This window comes from Perca fluviatilis, unplaced genomic scaffold (genome assembly GCF_010015445.1).
Source record: "Perca fluviatilis unplaced genomic scaffold, GENO_Pfluv_1.0 PFLUV_unplaced_scaf_8, whole genome shotgun sequence".
Lineage (NCBI taxonomy): Eukaryota > Metazoa > Chordata > Actinopteri > Perciformes > Percidae > Perca > Perca fluviatilis.
Window position 1 is genome coordinate 80,353 of NW_024375759.1, and position 20,732 is coordinate 101,084.

The 20,732-nt window shown below is 44.0% G+C and overlaps 1 protein-coding gene and 3 pseudogenes across 1 annotated transcript in view; 2 read left to right on the forward strand and 2 right to left on the reverse strand.

Moving 5' to 3' along the window:
• The first annotated feature begins 4,199 nt into the window (after positions 1–4,199).
• LOC120555327 overlaps positions 4,200–20,732 on the forward strand; it is a 75,517-nt gene continuing 58,984 nt past the window's right edge. Inside the window, exon 1 of the mRNA XM_039793994.1 lies at positions 4,200–4,271. The gene's annotated coding sequence lies outside the window, so the exon portion shown is untranslated. The remainder of the gene's footprint in view (positions 4,272–20,732) is intronic.
• Positions 9,547–10,529, forward strand: LOC120555318 (annotated as a pseudogene).
• On the reverse strand, positions 12,746–20,699 carry LOC120555319 (annotated as a pseudogene).
• LOC120555339 lies at positions 12,896–14,377 on the reverse strand (annotated as a pseudogene).

The window sequence follows — 20,732 nt, forward strand, 5'->3', positions numbered from 1 at the left end:
TTGTGTAATAATCATCACTGTCCCAACTAATGTTCTGTCTTCACAGAAAGAGGACATCAAATTGATCCTGGAGGAGTCGAGAAGGAAAGAAATAGCTTCACAGCTGTCTGTCGTAAGGGAAAAAAAAACAACAAGCAGGTTCAGCCAGCCAGCTACCACCCAAAGAAGCACAAAAAGACTTTGGTTTGTTGAGTAATAATGCATTATTATTCATTACTAAGCCTGCATGGCCCCGACATTTCAGTCATTGCTCTTCCTTCTTCTGTGGTTTACAGAGTACCTGATAGCCATGTTCAAAAAACGTAACTTCAAGAGGGATAAACGCCAACTTAGGAGTACTGTGAAAAACATCAGGCGCTTTGTAACGACACATGTGGGTGTGGGAGCGCCCCACCATCCCACCTCATGTTTTTATCAAAGACGGGAAGATCATGAGGTAACTTTTGTTATTTAGATGTGGGCTTATGGTTCGGTAACTGTCTACATCAGTGGGTCACTCATTCCTAAGCTTTTTTTCATTTTTTAGGTGGATAGCGAAGCAGAAAATTAAGAGGCTGGCTCAAACGAGGGGGTACCTGGTGGACATCTTGAGATTCTTGGTTTCCTTGAGGAGGCAGGGCTTTTCACAGGTAACTGCGACCGCCACACTGAAAAAAGCACCATATGACGGTTCAGTCTACAACGTGTGTTCCAGTTCCTCTGTGTATGACTGCATTTCTTCATCAGGTCCGCCTGTCTGCAGCAAAGATGGTGACCCTAAACAGGGTGCTGAAACAGGAGCTCTCCACCCTCCCACAGCAGCCTGGGACACACCACTATGGATGGACCCCACCCCACCCCACAAGCAGTCACCCCCACTACTTCAGAGTCGCCAACAACACCCCTCCTCTGCTGGGTCACCTGTGCACACCTCCGCAACTCCCAGACACACCCGCCAGTCCTGAATGAGGTCAGCCAAATGCAGCATACACCAGTTCCTGACGCACCAGCTCTCCACCATCCCAAAGCAGCCGGGACACACCACTCCGCGGAGGTTAAATCAAATGAGTTGTGCCGGACCCTCCACCACACCGCCTCGAGGATAGCACAGACGACGCACTCGACGACAGCTCTTCGTGGACGCCGAGGGTGATGACCAGTCGGACTACGAGCGGCCTGGAGACGTCCGACACCGATGAACAGTCCGAGAAAGCACGTCTGAGGGCCGGAGCAGTTCAGCTGAGGAGGGAACAGATCAGGACGCCCAACAAGCGGTAATGATAGCATAACTTTGCATTTCAAAGTCAACTTGTCCTACCTTATATCCTACCTATGCCTACATATATTTCCGATCTGTGTGTTGTGTTGTGTTTTATCTGAAGCACTTTGAGTTTCACTGTGCTGGAAATGTGCTAACATCAGTAAACTTGCCCTGCCTTGCCTTATCCAATCCCTCCTTTCTGTGCAGCTTCAGAGTACTGCTACAGAGACTGGTTCACCTCCTGACACACTCATCATATCAGAGGACTGGCCATTCTTACCACTCCTGTAGTCATTCAGTGGATATTGAAGAGACGCTGAGTATGGATATGATGATGCTTGGCGGTTCAACAGAGTTTCAAAACATTCCAGGAACTCACGCACCGTATCTCCTGCCCTCCATTTATATTAACGATAGTTTGGCGGGGACCTCAACTTTCAGAAACACAGTCTGATACATATAAGTGTTGGAAAAATATATAAGACTGCAGGCAGTTCCAGTGGCCTTGCACTACGCCCCAAATCCCTTCCAACAGAAGGAATTGGCTGAGCGCACGCCTGGTGATGAGGCACCGGGCTCATAGCAGGTATCGTGATTGAAGATGTCTCCCTAGCCTAGTGTTGTTAAGATCTGACAGACTGTAACCAAACAAACACTCCTGATTGTTTGTGTGCTGTGTTTGATTTTTAAATGAATGGATTTTTTTAATGGAGCCGTATTTTGAAGCTGTGGTTTTTACTGTGTACTTGTTTATGTATGTGTATATATATATATATATATATATATATATATATATAATATATATAACTGCTTTATATATGCATGTGTTTTCCTTTCATGTTAATACTATGTATATTTGATATTGATTGAATTGTAGTGTGACTAGTCAAATATGTGTGTTGATTTTAATAAATGTTCTATCATGTTTGAATTCAATATTGCTTCCTTTGTCTTTTACTAGATATGGTTTATGTATTATTCTTAACATTGTGCCTATTGCTGAATTCACATGTGCTGCAGAATACTTGTGAGCTTAGAATTGTAAGGTTCTATCTCCACTTTGGCCCAATTGAGTTTTCTTTTTGGCATAATCTGATCCCTTAGGTTTTATTAATGCCGTGTGGTGTTATTTTTGTAAACAAAATATTTTTCTTAGTTAGTTATTAATAAAATAAAAAGGTTCCATCTCACAAAATAGCTGGATGTGAAGGACTTTGATGCTCAATATCTCAGAACTACCCTAAACGGAGATAGAAACTTGTAACTCTAAGCTCACGACTTTTGGTCACTAGGTGGAGCCAAATGACCATCTTACAACATTTAACAACACCCTTTTGTGTGCACCACCACACTAATTCTAGACACACGTTACTAGCCCTAACCTGCACATTCAGCTCTGTTTCATTATTTAATTATTGTAATTGAGGTGTTGAGACAAGGATATTGTGTCAACGATAATCTCAAAATGCAGGCTTCGTAGTGAGACGCAGGTAGCGCAGTTTTTTATTTTTATTTTTTTTTCATTTATTTATTTATACAACATACAGAACAATACGACATATAAAGTTCAAAATACAAAGAACGTAATAACATACAACATAACATCAGTGTACAGGGGTACAGCCGCAGTCACAAGGCCTAAGTGGACAAGCTGGTAGGCAGAGAAATAAATACGTAGAATAATAAAAACCTTATTAATAAGTATTTGGAAGTCACACACAACTCATATAGATCCAGAGTTCCACGCCTTAGCGGCTTTTAATTGAATCCATGTCATTTCTAAACTCAGTCATAAAACCAGAACAGAATGCTGATCTAACAGCTGATGGGGTCCAATCGACAACACGGTGACATATATATATATGAAATTTTATGAAATTTATATATGACATTTTTTTTATTATTGATGTTGAATCGAGGGATCTTAACTGCTACGCGGTCTGATGCAAAGGCTCATTGTAATTGAGGTGCTGAGACAAGGATATTGTGTATTCTTGTTGCTTTGTTTATTGTTTATTTGATAATAACGCTCACTGTGTTTGCTTGTCAATGTTTGCACCAGCAGCCATTCCTGAGACGAGCGCTTATGTTGGCAATATTGTTGGATTGACAAGCAGGCAACGATAATCTCACGAGAGGGGTAGGTTGAGACGAGTAGGCAGTTTTTTTATTTTTATTTTTTTTATTCATTTATTTATCTATTTATACGACATACAGAACAATACCGACAGATACAGTCAAAATACAAAGAACGAATAACATACAACATTACATCAGTGTACAGGGTACAGCGGCGAGTCACAAGGCCTAAATGGACAAGCTGGTAGGCAGAGAAATAAATACGTAGAATAATAAGAACCTTATTAATAAGTATTTGAAGTCACACACAACCTATATAGATCCAGAGGTCTCACGGCCTTAGTGTTTGTCGAGTAGGAATTCGTGTCATTTCTAAACTCAGACATAAACCAGAAAAGAATGCTGATCTAACAGCTGATGGGTTCCAACACGGTGACGCTATACATGAACTTTTTCTTTTGTTATTGATGTTGAATGGGAGGGATCTACGTGGTTCGATGCAAAGGCTCATTGTTTACAGGTCACGCCTTTGGTATTGTATTATTATTATTATTATTATATATGTATATAATAGTGTTGTCCGCTTAAACGCTGTTAACGGCGCCAGTTTTTTTATCGAATTAACTGGTGTAACGCTAAAAACTACAACACCACCGGATCTAGCTAGACCGAAACAAACAACAGACACGCCTGCATAGCCTGTGCCATACTAGTCGGGGCAAGACTAACTAACGCACTTTAAATTTCAAAGAAGAAGAAGAACGCTACATGCTATAAATGGGAGTGCGAGTCGCAGAAATGGATGCCAATAACGTTTTGAATGGAAAGTTTACTTTGAAAGAGTTGTCGAGGGGGACGGTAGTTTCACGCATGATACAGCCTGTACTCCGCGGAGAAAGTCCTGCAGAGTGCTTTAAACGCTGTCCCCCTAACCGGGGATCACTGGACGCAGGTGAGTTAAGACGCTATTGAGGAGTTACTGCGCACTATATTGACATCATACGGTTTTAGGACTGTGTTGTGTGACTGTTTTGAATTTGGGACATCCACCCCATTTTCCCTCATCCAGGAGAATTGTTACATTACTTTTTCTCGAAAAACAGGTGTTAGAATGTCCCTGCAGCAACCTGTATCGGCACCATTTTGTTTGAAACTGTATTAAGCAAAAGTGTTAGTGTTACATCTCAGAAAGCTTAGGTACTTTGGAGGAATTGTGTAAGAATGACCGATCCAAACGCTTCTGTTTGTTTGCGTAAATAAAAAAAATTAACAAATACAAATCGCTTATTTATTTAAAAGTCCGAAAAGTAACCTATTTTTCAATGACATTCCTCAGAACACTGGTAAGAATTGCTTTCCGTTGTTAATATGTACTTAAAGACAATTCTGAAATGCAAAAATAATAGAATGTTATTCATGGATATAACATGCATGAATTGTGATTGACTATAGAAATTTGGAGATTAATCGTGATTAAAAAATGAAGCGCTTGACAGCAAAAAAAAAAAAAAAAAAAAAAAATATATATATGGTTTTATTTCAGAATGAAATCCTCGCCTTCGCTGGCTTTGTTATGGTTAGGCCAAAAAGCACTTGGTTATGGTTAGATTAAAAAATCTTGGGTTAGGGTTGTAGGTTAGGCCACTTTTATAACCTTAATCACCAGACAGGAAAATGGTTGTAATTGTGCTGATCATTTTACAAGATAACACTCATTGATGCGCCCACCCAAATGTTACAGAGAGAGACAAACACACACACACACACACACACACACACACACACACACACACACACACACACACACAATTAAACAGACACATAATCAGATCTGGTACACTTTATGAAATTTTATTTTAAATACCGTATCTAGTACTATGTTCTAGCTGTTTTAAACTGTGGAGTAACATACATGTCTTCCACTTATTGCCAAAGCACTAACAAAGTGCTTCTCTCTTTTTCCCTCTTTTATGAAGTTGTGCTGTTTAACGTATCAGTGTATGTAACGATGTGATCCAAGCACACAAAACAGCCTTTGCCCTGTGTGCCTACTCTACCAGCCGTTGGAAAGTAACTGAGCAATTTTTTGGCGTCCAAATGGTGTCATCTTTGAATGGTAGATAGCCACCGAACCTGCCACTGGTAACTGAGGACCCCATTTAAGAGCGGAGACTTGTTAACTCCTCCATCCACTATTCCAGAAAATCTGTTTGAGTCCCCACCCCTTCCACCAAAGACAGTAAAGCATTCTCCACTGTCCCTGCTTTCAACAGTCTGTGCTTCGCTTTCTCCAGCTCGGCTTTCGTGAAATTCAATGGCCAGTGTCTGTCGTGATCCACTTATCCCGACCTTTCTCAACAAGCTGCATTGCCAACTGGCAAAGACCAGCCTGGTTGAAAGCAGTGAAGGAGCCCTGCAGGGCCCAGCTCTCCCGTGACTGTGCAGCGACCCCCAACTCTATCGACTCGAAAGCCAGCATCAGCCCTGTAACAGCCAGACCACAGTTCTCCAGCATCAACTTTCTGCCTCTGATGCAGCCGGAGATATAAAACAAGATAGACAACCTTAAACAACAGCAAGCTAGCTTTAAATACTATAACGTGGGTGAACTGTAACCCAAACTTTACTGGACTCGTAGCCCCGCCGGACGAGCTTAGCCGGCTGAAATGTAAACATCCTATAACGAGCTCTACCTGTAGTTGCTGGTGAACTTTTTTTTTTTCTTCAAAAATCCTTTATTTAACAAATTTAGCCATTGGCAGTTTTGATACAATTAAATAATTTCTGAGTACTAAAAATAGACTATGTATATCAAAACTATAACAGTAAAACAACTGAATTATAAAAAAAGACAGAAAAGTAAGTAAGTAAATGTAAATAAAATAAATAGAGGTCTAGTCCACAACCAATACTTGTTTTATCTGTAGCATATTCCTGCTTGTTTATTTTATATTATTTCAAAGATTTCTTATAATACGTAACTCATCCATGCAATACACAGAATAAAAGGCCCCACCTTCTAAAAATCTGCATTTGTGGATGAATTTAGCTGTATTAATCAAGGAGTTATACATCTGGTCCCTTTTTTTGTCCTCCACATAATAATTTCTAATAATATCATGCAATCAATGTCTTGTATCGAGTTCTGCATTTGAAAGAGTCTATACAGGGAATAAGACTACAATGTGACCCCCACCTAATAGGATATAGGCTCCGGACAGGGCGCAAGGGGCATTTATCATAGGGAAAGCGCATTGGCGATACAGGTGATGAGTGGCAGATGTGTGAGAGGGGAAGCAAACCGTTTTGAATTGTGCCAGAGGTGAGGCATCGCTGCAGGCAGCATTTGTACAAGAAGAAACCAGCGTACATAAAACCTTACCCATGAAGATCTATGACTGAGCTTCGTATTAAAATGAGCAGAAATACTGTGCAATGGGAAATAAATGGGTCACTTGCACTCTGTCAGTACTGGACATCACTCTTTTATTGTTTACTCAGAAATTAATACATTCTCCCCATTTGGTCAGCTACAAAACATAAAACTAAAACTCTTTTGAGGCAGTAGTAGAGCAAAATGTACCGAATCAAAAGTGTAGGAATATCTCTTTCTTTTTAAACACAAGTGCAAAAAGAAAAATATGCGGGAAGATGTTTGAGGTCTCTGTAATTCGCTGTAATTCTCCAGAAGGCAACAATATTCCTGATAATTCTTTATGCAACACAAACTGAATCGACTCAACAAAAGGACGATTTCGGGCGTGGAAATCCCCTTTTAAAAATAGGTTTCCAGATAGGAATGATAAAGCATTACAGGGTTTCCTTGGGTGGTTACACAGCCTTCTCACAGATCTGCGGTATGAGAACAGAAACCACTGTCTTTCATTGTGGTAGCCTTTTTCCAGCCACATTTATAAATCCTCAATGAGGAAATAGTCCTTAAAAAGCAAAACAGTGTTTCGCATCTTCGATTGTTCTCTTTGTTTTCGAGGGGATTTGTGTACCAGTCAGGAGGTAAAACCTTTGCGATTGGCTGCACTGGCACTCACACCTTGGACCTTTCGAGGGGAGGAAAGATTCATACCTCTGGAATTACCTAAACTAATTATACAATATTACAACTAGTGTTACGTAACTAATTAGGAACTTATTAGTTAATATAATCCATCAGACTGTGTTAACACACACACTAACATTTTGTAGCCTCGGGACGCATTTTTAGGTCAATTTCATACTACTTTTAATTTCCAATCTGGAGTATTAGGGATTCTACATATACCTACTGGCTAATAAAATGTAAAACTAATCACACTTTCTTACACTGACAACTCTCCTTAATTATTCATATATGTAAAGCAAACATGATTTTTATATTAAATTGAAGTCTCAAGCTAATGTCTCGTAAATGGCATTATAGCAAAATGTTGTTCTTAGCTGCAACTTAGTACACTATGCAGCAACAATTCCCTTTTCTCTCCACCTCGTCTACGTCTTCTCTCTCTCTTTCCACCTATTCTCTCTCTCCCTTCCAGCTCTTTTTCTCTCTCCTTCAATCCTCATCTCCTCCGTCTACCTTGCTCAGCGTTGTTTCATTTCTATTTCTCCCCTCGCCTTTCGTTGGTGGAAAACAAACTACATATGCCACCTTTCTCTTCATTTCTGTAAGATTCAAAAGTAACTTTACAATGTTTTTCCTTGACAGGACGTTGAATCAACATTACTGTATGCTACACACCTCCGCATTTGAGCTTTCGGAAAGAAGCTCGGCCCGCCCGATTGAAGAAAAGCACAAGCAGCCACTGCACAGCTAATCCATTGACACTAGAACCTTTTATGAATTACATATATAATGACAGAATTTGTAGTGTTTGTTGGTCGTAGCGGTGTGCTCGTTAGTAGTTAACTTCCTTCGTTAGCCGCTGAACTGCAGCAGCATGCAGGCAGAGCAGCAGCGACCAGCTGTTGATCCGTCAGCAGGACTTCACTCGCGAGCGGACTGTTTAGAAACGGGGTGACCGGCAGCCGGTAACGTTAACTGGTCCCTTATACGCACAACAACGTCATATCATAAATGATAGGGGAAGCCAGCCACGGCCATTAGTGAGCTTTTCCAGCTTGTGTAGCCTACTTTACACAGAACAAACGTCAGACCAGCTACCTAGCTACCTTAACAATATATGTATAGCTAGTTAGTTAGGAGAAATAAGTTCTTCAAACCTGTTTTTATCATTCTCAAAAAATCTGCTCCAACTATGCTAGCACTGTGCTTCATTACTTTCCTTTCTTGAAGAGAGATATTTCATCCGTTTTTACCTCTTTTCTGCTGTGTCTCCTTTCCTTGTAGTTTTCAAAACACGCTTGCCGCTGCGTCGTCTCGCTGCGTAACTCAAGTGCATTTCGGGGAAAAAGAATAGAAATATAGTCTCTAGAGAATTTACTTCTGTGGTTCCCAGTGCTGACTTGTGGTAAGTAGTATGTTACGAAATCTTCTTTTTCCTTTTAATTGTACGCATAAATACGTTTATTTCACTGTTACATTAAGGCGACGTGTGAATTGTTTAATGCGTCGTTTAGTTATTGTGGAAGAATCTGTTTTTCCATGGTTTTATATTGCACATTCTAACCAGGCCTGAAAAGCACAACTTCTGTTGTTCTATGACAACAACACGCACAGTCAGAGTATTAAACCAGTAGACATTTCACACTATGGTTCCAATCTTGTGTTTTGTTCTGAACACTGTGACACTAATGACAAATGTTGCATATATTTAAATTTGAAGTTTCCTTCTAATACATGTGTGCAGGCTTCAAAATTAACTTTTTCGGTCTACCAGCCAAATGGCTAGTGAATGTTCAGATATTACCAGCCACTCAATAGATTACCATTGTTTTTTTGGCTGGTGAGTGATGCAAATCTACCAGCCACTTGCATATTTCCTCAGCATTTGGCATGAAACGGTGCTAATTTTGAACCCTGCATGTGTGTATCATTTCATTCTTAATAATTTGTTTGCTAACAATCATATGTGTGAAATCCTATCCTCCATATGGCGCTTTGGGCATATTGATTTCTGTTATGAATATTGATTGATATGTAGTTGAGACCAAATGTCTGCAGTGACTGCTAAATATTACTTTAACATGCTCTTTTACATCTGAATAATCATCTTGTCATCTTTTCCCCCCTCACAGATTATGAGAGCTTCCCTTCTGCTGCAAGAGGCTAAATGAGTTGGGGTTTCCTTACACAGCTGTTGGATGAGATTTCCAACCACTCAACCTTCGGGGCAAAATCTGGCTGACATTACTCATCATCTTTCGCATAGTTTTAACTGCTGTCGGGGGGCGAGGCAATCTACCTGATGAACAGAGTAATTTTGTGTGTAACACGCTCCAACCCGGTTGCGAAAATGTTTGCACGATGCGTTTGCACCGCTGTCACAATCTCCGCTTCTACGCGTTTCAGGTCATTATCATCGCCAACACCGACCATCATGTACCTGGGTTTCGCAATGCATAAGATTGCACGCGATGGAGGACGGATTACCGGCCGCAAGAGCTGAGAGGCAGAAAAGAAAACCAAAAAGCCCAGCAAAAACACTTTGGAAAACGTGCATCAAGCGGGATGGCCTGATGAAGTTCTACGTTTTTCAGGCTGCCGTGCGTGCCATCTTAGAGGCCTCTGTTTCCTGTTTGGACAGTACATCCTTTACGGACTGGAGGTGGCCCCGGTGTAATGCGTATGCACGCGACCTTGCCCAAACAAGGTGGATTCGCCCTTCGGCCCCCCACAGGAAAACCACCTTCTTGCGTATTATGTACACCATCAGCGCCCTGTGTCTGCTCTTCACCGTGTTGGAGATTCTTCACCTCGCCGGTCAGCGGTATCCGGGACTTTTGTGCACGGCGTCTCAGCCTCGCACTGCCCATCACCCAGATCTGTCCAGCCAGAGGTCCTCCATCTGCCGCCAGACATCCGCACCTCCAGGGCTCCCACGACGCGCGCGGAAGAAGGACCCGTCAGGAAAAATGGGCTTCAGGGACAACGAGGGAGACTTCGACGCGGAGTCGTTTGGCGACGAGGCTTCCATCGCGGGAACTGGAGAGGCTGGGAAGACACCTGAAACTGGCTCAGCAGCGTCTGGACATAGCATATGAGAAAGTGGAGGCCTCCAACCTTTTCATCCTCTTCGTAAGTTTGTTCTTTTGATTACAATAGTTTTTATTTTGTTACAATCAATATAAAATGCTTTACTAATGACTCATCTCTCTGTTTACAGGTCTTTGTATCTAAAAGAGGATCACACCAAGGGCCGGACACGTGCCTCAACGGGCAGAGGGAGGGGCTCGTCGTGAATTTTTCCTCATTTTTGTTAAGATCAGTTCTTGTGGCCGTTTTGTAAATGTGTTGCTTTTTCTCGACAGAGTCTCAGAGTTGGCAAATCTGTATTTGTACCAGTCTTTATTCAAAATGTGTGTCGGTGTCTAAATTACCTCTACACAGACACACACACACACACACACACACACACACACACCACACACAGAGACACACACACACACAGAGACACGCACAAACACAGAGACACAGACACACACACAAAACACAGAGACATACACACAGAGACACAGACACACACACACAGAGACACGCACAACACAGAGACACAGAGACAGCACACACCACACACGCACACAGACAGACAGTGTGTGTGTGTCCTAAATAATCAGGACTTTTAGCGTGTATAGAGCCAATATATCTCCACCAGACTCCATGTAAATAATCAGGACTTTTGTGTATAGAGCCAGTATATCTCCACCAGACTCCATGTAAATAATCAGGACTTTTGTGTATAGAGCCAGCATATTTGTCCCCAGCAGCCCGGCCATCTGATTGTTGGAACAGTGGAAAGATGAACAAAGATGATAAAAGTAGTGATTATTTACATGGAGTCTGGTGAGTTTGGTGATGGTGATTTCGGGTTACGTTATAGCTTGTTTCTTGTTTAATACTGAACCAGTTTCAGAGATTGTTGGGAAAGTAAATAAAATAAAAGCATATGTATCGGGGTCTGTATTCAAAATGTGTGCTGATATCTCCATTAGCTCTAAATACACACACAACAAAAAAGTGAATTAAAGGTTTATTTAAACCAAACCAGAGTGGTGATTGTTGGAACAGTGGAAAGATGAACAAAGATGATAAAAGTAGTGATTATTTACATGGAGTCTGGTGAGTTTGGTGATGGTGATTTCGGGTTACGTTATAGCTTGTTTCTTGTTTAATACTGAACCAGTTTCAGAGATTGTTGGGAAAGTAAATAAAATAAAAGCATATGTATCGTGTCTTTATTCAAAATGTGTGCTGATATCTCCATTAGCTCTAAACACACACACAACAACAAAAGTGAATTAAAGGTTTATTTAAACCAAACCAGAGTGGTGATTGTTGGAACAGTGGAAAGATGAACAAAGATGATAAAAGTAGTGATTATTTACATGGAGTCTGTTGATTTGTGATGGTGATTTCGTTTTCGGTTATAGCTTATTTCTTGTTTAATACTGAACCAGTTTCAGAGATTGTTGGGAAAGTAAATAAAATAAAAGCATATGTATCGTGTCTTTATTCAAAATGTGTGCTGATATCTCCATTAGCTCTAAATACAACAACAACAAGCACAAAGTGAATTAAAGGTTTATTTAAACCAAACCAGAGTGGTGATTGTTGGAACAGTGGAAAGATGAACAAAGATGATAAAAGTAGTGATTATTCACATGGAGTCTGGTGAGTTTGTTGATGGTGATTTCAGGTTACGTTATAGCTTGTTTCTTGTTTAATACTGAACCAGTTTCAGAGATTGTTGAGAAAGTAAATAAAATAAAATAAATAAAAGCATATGTATCGTGTCTTTATTCAAAATGTGTGCTGATATCTCCATTAGCTCTAAATACACACACACACAAAAGTGAATTAAAGGTTTATTTAAACCAAACCAGAGTGGTGATTGTTGGAACAGTGGAAAGATGAAAAAAGATGATAAAAGTAGTGATTATTTACATGGAGTCTGGCGGGATTGTAGGTTACTTCTTTTCTTAACTTTTAATATAATAATCTGAATAATCATCTTGTCATATTTTCCACCCCTACTTTTCTGCACAGGTTATGAGAGCTTCCCTTCTGCTGCAGAAGCTAGATGAGTTAGGGTTTTCTTATGCCCGTCTGTTGGAGGAGATTTCCAACCACTCAACTCGTGGGGAAAATCTGGCTCACCCTCCTTGTAATTTGAAATGTGCTGACTGCTGTCATATATTTCCACCAGACTCCATGTAAATAATCGGGATTTTAAAGCGTGTATAGAGCCAGCATATCTCCACCAGACTCCATGTAAATAATCAGGACTTTTATGGCTGTATAGAGTCAGGGCGCTATCTTGCTGCAGAGTGTCCCAGCAGCCCGGCCATCTGCAGCAGAGAGTTCACGCCTTCAGATGTCCTCATGTGAGTGTGACAGATCTCCCGCAGCCAAAGCTGGAGTAGGTCGACTGCAGGTTGTTGCGCCTGCAGGACGACAGGAAGTCAGCACAACACACAGGAACTGAGCACAACACAAAGGGAAGTCAGCACAACACCTGTCTGTCTGTCTCCTACCTGTCTCATGTCTCCCTGGGCGGTGAAGATAACGGCCTCAAAACCGTCGTCAGACACCGACAGCTCCTCCTTCTGGACGACGTCCTGAAGGTGTGCCCGGATTGCCCGTCCGTCAGCTTGGCATAGTGCAGCACGGCACAGCCGAATGGATCTGCTCGATAACCTTATCTGAGTTGTTACACACCAGAGCAAAAGCGCATGGTCTTCCCGCACATCCCTACGATCCACCTCAGCGTGAGCGTGGGCGGCGTAGGTCAAGCTGAGGACACAGAGAGCCAGAGTTTTAGCGTGTATAGAGCCAGCATATTTCTACCAGACTCCATGTAAATAATCAGGACTTTTAGCGTGTATAGAGCCAGCATATCTCCACCAGACTCCATGTAAATAATCAGGACTTTTAGCGTGTATAGAGCCAGCATATCTCCACCAGACTCCATGTAAATAATCAGGACTTTTTAAGCGTGTATAGAGCCAGCATATTTCCACCAGACTCCATGTAAATAATCAGGACTTTTAGCGTGTATAGAGCCAGCATATCTCCACCAGACTCCATGTAAATAATCAGGACTTTTAGCGTGTATGGTGGTTTAGGGTAACATTGCAGCATGTTGTCTGACCTGTCCGCTTCATGCAGGATCACAATCTTTTGTCGTTCTGCGGGTAGGGTGACTTTCTGCTGAGCAAACACCTTGATTTTTCTCCTAACACCATCAATTCCCCTAAAGACACAACAGCAAACATTGTTAAAGTCAGTGTGTGTTAAGGCCCTGACAAACCAACCCGATGGCTAACCGTCGGCTGATCAATCTCTCCCAGTTTAAATGACCGTGTTGTCCGCATGGTCCGGCCGAAGAAGGTGCCCTGGTCTTGTATGGTTGACGCTCTGACTTGCGTTTCTTGTTACCTTTCGTTGGAGGTGCTGAGCTGCAGCAAGGCCTCCTTCATCGATGCTCCCAGCAGTGCCGGGACAAACACAAGATGCTGGTGGTTCTCCCTGTTCCTCGAGGACCTGCACAACAACACACACCCAGACACAGACACACAGACACATGCACACACAGACACATGCACACACAGACACATGCACACACACACACACACACACACACACACACACACACACATGCACACACACACGCATGCACAGAGACACACACACAATATTGTAAAGTCTGTAAAGTGTTTTTCATTGCTTGGACACAGTTTTCAAAACTCTACACACTTACAAAACTGTAAGATTATTAAACATATATTTAAACAGATATTTAAAATATCTAACCTGCTTATGATGATATTGGGGACGTTTCCCTCGCTGGCGAACCCTTCCAGACGACTCACCGTCTCTTCGTTCCCCACAATCTGGCGCAGTTGAACAGGCCGGTATTTCTCTACCCAGGGCAGCTTCGGAAGAGGTGCGCGGAGTGCTTTCTACCGGCTTCTGCTGCGCGCGCCTTTCGACCGTCAGAATCTCAGCATGATCATGGTCCCTATGCTCCCCTTCCTTCTCCTCCTGTGTGTTTGTGTTTGTCGCGTGTGTTTGGTGTGTTTAGTGGGGCGGAGCTTCACCTCGATGAAATACAGCTTGAGGCCATGGGGAGGGTCTTACAGACCCTGGCGTTGTTCCCCATGATGTCATCTGGTGAGTATCCGTGCGCCCCTTCCACCTTCGCGTTACGCCCGATTGCCGCTACCACGCACAGCGTCCCAGCTTACATCGCACACTTTGATAACGTTCTCACTGTTGATTAAGCCAAACCTGTAATGGGTCGGCTTGCAGGTTGTTCAGCGCCTACAGGGCCTAGGAAGTCAAAAAGAGCACAACACAAAACGAAGTCAGCACAACACCTGTCTGTCTGTCTCCTACCTGTCTCATGTCTCCCTGGGCGGTGAAGATCACGGCCTCAAAACGTTCGTCAGACACCGACAGCTCCTCCTTCTGGACGACGTCCTGAAGGTGTGCCGGATCTGCCCGTCCGTCAGCTTGGCATAGTGCAGCCGCGACACAGCCGAATGGATCTGCTTCGATAACCTTATCTGAGTTGTTACACTAACAGAGCAAAAACGCATGGTCTTCCCCCACCTTTATCACCATGATCCACCTTAAGCGTGTGCTGGCGGTAGGTCAAGCTGAGGACACAGAGAGCCAAGATTTTTAGCGTGTATAGAGCCAGCATATTTCCACCAGACTCCATGTAAATAATCAGGACTTTTAAGCGTGTATAGAGCCAGCATATCTCCACCAGACTCCATGTAAATAATCAGGACTTTTAGCGTGTATAGAGCCAGCATATTTCCACCAGACTCCATGTAAATAATCAGGACTTTTAAGCGTGTATAGAGCCAGCATATCTCCACCAGACTCCATGTAAATAATCAGGACTTTTAGCGCGTGTATAGAGCCAGCATATCTCCACCAGACTCCATGTAAATAATCAGGACTTTTAAGCGTGTATAGAGCCAGCATATCTCCACCAGACTCCATGTAAATAATCAGGACTTTTAGCGTGTATAGAGCCAGCATATCTCCACCAGACTCCATGTAAATAATCAGGACTTTTAAGCGTGTATAGAGCCCGCATATTTCCACCAGACTCCATGTAAATAATCAGGACTTTTAGCGCGTGTATAGAGCCAGCATATTTCCACCAGACTCCATGTAAATAATCAGGACTTTTAGCGTGTATGGTGGTTTAGGGTAACATTGCAGCATGTTGTCTGACCTGTCTGCTTCATGCAAGATCACAATCTTTTGTCGTCCTGTGGGTAGGGTGACTTTCTGCTGAGCAAACACCTTGATTTTTCTCCTAACACCATCAATTCCCCTAAAGACACAACAGCAAACATTGTTAAAGTCAGTGTGTGTTAAGGCCCTGACAAACCAACCCGATGGCTAACCGTCGGCTGATCAATCTCTCCCAGTTTAAATGACCGTGTTGCTCCGCATGGTCCGGGCCGAAGGGTGCCCTGGTCTTGTATGGTTACGCTCTGACTTGCGTTTCTTGTTACCTTTTGTTGGAGGCACTGAGCTGCAGCACAGCGTCCTTCATTGATGCTCCCAGCAGTGCCCGGGACAAACACAAGATGCTGGTGGTTCTCCCTGTTCCTCGAGGACCTGCACAACAACACACACCCAGACACAGACACACAGACACATGCACACACAGACACATGCAACACACACACACACACATGCACACACACACACATACAGAGACACACACACAATATTGTAAAGTCTGTAAAGTGTTTTTCATTGCTTGGACACAGTTTTCAAAACTCTACACACTTACAAAACTGTAAGATTATTAAACATATATTTAAACAGATATTTAAAATATCTAACCTGCTATGATGATATTGGGGGACGTTTCCCTGCGTGGCGAACCCTTCCAGACGACTCACCGTCTCTTCGTTCCCCACAATCTGGCGCAGTTGAACAGGCCGGTATTTCTCTAACAGGGGCAGCTTCGAGGAAGAGTGCCTGGGAGTGCTTTCTACCGGCTTCTGCTGCGCCGCACTCGACGGTCAGAATCTCAGCATGATCATGGTCCCTATGCTCCCCTTCCTTCTCCTCCTGTGTTGTTTTGTGTTTGTGCGTTTGTTTGTGTGTTTGGTGGGAGACTTCACCTCGATGAAATACAGCTTGAGGCCATGGGGAGGGTCTTACAGACCCTGGCGTTGTTCCCCATGATGTCATCTGGCGGTATCCGTGCGCCCTTCCACCTTGGCGTTAACGCCCGGTCGGCCCGCCACGCACAGCGTCCCAGCTTGCATCGCATACTTTGATAACGTTCTCACTGTTGATTAAGCCAAACCTGTAATGGGTGCGCCTGCAGGTTGTTCAACGCCTGCAGGGCGCTAGGAAGTCAGCACAACACACAGGAACTGAGCACAACACAAACGAAGTCAGCACAACACCTGTCTGTCTGTCTCCTACCTGTCTCATGTCTCCGGCTGGGCGGTGAAGATAACCGGCCTCCAAACCGTCGTCAGGCACCGACAGCTCCTCCTTCTGGATGGCGTCCTGAAGGTGTGCCCGGATCTGCCGGTCCGTCAGCTTGGCGTAGTGCAGCCGCGACACAGCGAATGGATCTGCTTCGATAACCTTATCTGAGTTGTTTACACACCAGAGCAAAAACGCATGGTCTTCCCGCACATCACCGTAATCCACCTCGAGCGTGTGGTGGCGGGCCGTAGGTCAAGCTGAGGACACAGAGAGCCAGAGTTTTAGCGTGTATAGAGCCAGCATATTTCCACCAGACTCCATGTAAATAATCAGGACTTTTAAGCGTGTATAGAGCCAGCATATCTCCACCAGACTCCATGTAAATAATCAGGACTTTTAAGCGTGTATAGAGCCAGCATATCTCCACCAGACTCCATGTAAATAATCAGGACTTTTTTAGCGTGTATAGAGCCAGCATATTTCCACCAGACTCCATGTAAATAATCAGGACTTTTTAGCGTGTATAGAGCCAGCATATCTTCCACCAGACTCCATGTAAATAATCAGGACTTTTAAGCGTGTATGGTGGTTTTAGGGTAACATTGCAGCATGTTGTCTGACCTGTCTGCTTCATGCAGGATCACAATCTTTATTTGTCGTCCTGTGGGTAGGGTGACTTTCTGCTGAGCAAACACCTTGATTTTTCTCCTAACACCATCAATTCCCCTAAAGACACAACAGCAAACATTGTTAAAGTCAGTGTGTGTTAAGGCCCTGACAAACCAACCCGATGGCTAACCGTCGGCTGATCAATCTCTCCCAGTTTAAATGACCGTGTTGCTCGGCATGGTCCGGGCCGAAGGGTGCCCTGGTCTTGTATGGTTCACGCTGACTTGCGTTTCTTGTTACCTTTTGTTGGAGGCACTGAGCTGCAGCACAGCGTCCTTCATCGATGCTCCCAGCAGTGCCGGGACAAACACAAGATGCTGGTGGTTCTCCCTGTTCCTCGAGGACCTGCACAACAACACACACCCAGACACAGACACACAGACACATGCACACACAGACACATGACACACACACACACACACACACACACACACACACACACACACATGCACACACAGCATGCACAGAGAACACACACACAATATATTGTAAAGTCTGTAAAGTGTTTTTCATTGCTTGGACACAGTTTTCAAAACTCTACACACTTACAAAACTGTAAGATTATTAAACATATATTTAAACAGATATTTAAAATATCTAACCTGCTATGATGATATTGGGGACCGTTTCCCCCGCTGGCTGGCGAACCCTTCCAGACGACTCACCGTCTCTTCGTTCCCCACAATCTGGCGCAGTTGAACAGGCCGGTATTTCTCTACCCAGGGCAGCTCGGAAGAGTTCGCCTTGGGAGTGCTTTCTACCGGCTTCTGCTGCGCGCACTTTCGACCGTCAGAATCTCAGCATGATCATGGTCCCTATGCTCCCCTTCCTTCTCCTCCGTGTGTTGTTGTGTTTGTGGCGTGTGTGTGTGTGTTTAGTGGGCGTTGAGCTTCACCTCGATGAAATACAGCTTGAGGCCATGGGGAGGGTCTTACAGACCCTGGCGTTGTTCCCCATGATGTCATCTGGCGCGGTATCCGTGCGCCCCTTCAACTTACGCGTTACGCCCGGTTGCGCGCCCCGCCACACGCAGCGTCCCAGCTTGCATCGCACACTTTGATAACGTTCTCACTGTTGATTATGCCAAACCTGTAATGGGTCGCCTGCAGGTTGTTCAGCGCCTGCAGGACGCACAGGAAGTCAGCACAACACACAGGAACTGAGCAGAACACAAACGAAGTCAGCACAACACCTGTCTGTCTGTCTCCTACCTGTCTCATGTCTCCCTGGGCGGTGAAGATAACGGCCTCCAAACCGTCGTCAGACACCGACAGCTCCTCCTTCTGGCCGAGCGTCCTGAAGGTGTGCCCGGATCTGCCCGATCCGTCAGCGCTTGGCATAGTGCAGCCACGACACAGCCGAATGGATCTGCTTTCGATAACCTTATCTGAGTTGTTACACACCAGAGCAAAACGCATGGTCTTCCCGCACATCACCATGATCCACCTCAGCGTGTGCTGCGGCGTAAGGTCAAGCTGAGGACACAGAGAGCCAGAGTTTTAAGCGTGTATAGAGCCAGCATATTTCCACCAGACTCCATGTAAATAATCAGGACTTTTAGCGTGTATAGAGCCAGCATATTTCCACCAGACTCCATGTAAATAATCAGGACTTTTAAGCGTGTATAGAGCCAGCATATTTCCACCAGACTCCATGTAAATAATCAGGACTTTTAAGCGTGTATAGAGCCAGCATATCTCCACCAGACTCCATGTAAATAATCAGGACTTTTAAGCGTGTATAGAGCCAGCATATCTCCACCAGACTCCATGTAAATAATCAGGACTTTTAAGCGTGTATAGAGCCAGCATATTTCCACCAGACTCCATGTAAATAATCAGGACTTTTAGCGTGTATAGAGCCAGCATATTTCCACCAGACTCCATGTAAATAATCAGGACTTTTAGCGTGTATAGAGCCAGCATATCTCCACCAGACTCCATGTAAATAATCAGGACTTTTAGCGTGTATAGAGCCAGCATATCTCCACCAGACTCCATGTAAATAATCAGGACTTTTAGCGTGTATAGAGCCAGCATATTTCCACCAGACTCCATGTAAATAATCAGGACTTTTAGCGTGTATGGTGGTTTAGGGTAACATTGCAGCATGTTGTCTGACCTGTCTGCTTCATGCAGGATCACATTCTTTTGTCGTCCTGTGGGTAGGGTGACTTTCTGCTGAGCAAACACCTTGATTTTTCTCCTAACACCATCAATTCCCCTAAAGACACAACAGCAAACATTGTTAAAGTCAGTGTGTGTTAAGGCCCTGACAAACCAACCCGATGGCTAACCGTCGGCTGATCAATCTCTCCCAGTTTAAATGACCGTGTTGCTCCGCATGGTCCGGGCCGAAGGGTGCCCTGGTCTTGTATGGTTACGCTCTGACTTGCGTTTCTTGTTACCTTTCGTTGGAGGCGCTGAGCTGCAGCAAGGCCTCCTTCATCGATGCTCCCAGCAGTGCCCGGGACAAACACAAGATGCTGGTGGTTCTCCCTGTTCCTCGAGGACCTGCACAACAACACACACCCAGACACAGACACACAGACACATGCACACACAGACACATGCACACACACACACACACACACACACACACACACACACACACACACATGCACACACACACGCATGCACAGAGACACACACACAATATTGTAAAGTCTGTAAAGTGTTTTTCATTGCTTGGACACAGTTTTCAAAACTCTACACACTTACAAAACTGTAAGATTATTAAACATATATTTAAACAGATATTTAAAATATCTAACCTGCTATGATGATATTGGGGACGTTTCCCTCGCTGGCGAACCCTTCCAGACGACTCCCCGTCTCTTCGTTCCCCACAATCTGGCGCAGTTGAACAGGCCGGTATTTCTCTACCCAGGGCAGCTCGGAAGAGGTTCGCCTTGGGAGTGCTTTCTACCGGCTTCTGCTGCGCCGCACTCGAGATCAGAATATCAGCATGATCATGGTCCCTATGCTCCCCTTCCTTCTCCTCCTGTGTTTTGTGTGTTTGTGCGTATGTATGTGTGTTTAGTGGGAGACTTCACGCCGATGAAATACAGCTTGAGGCCATGGGGAGGGTCTTACAGACCCTGGCGTTGTTCCCCATGATGTCATCTGGCAAGTATCCGTGCGCCCCTTC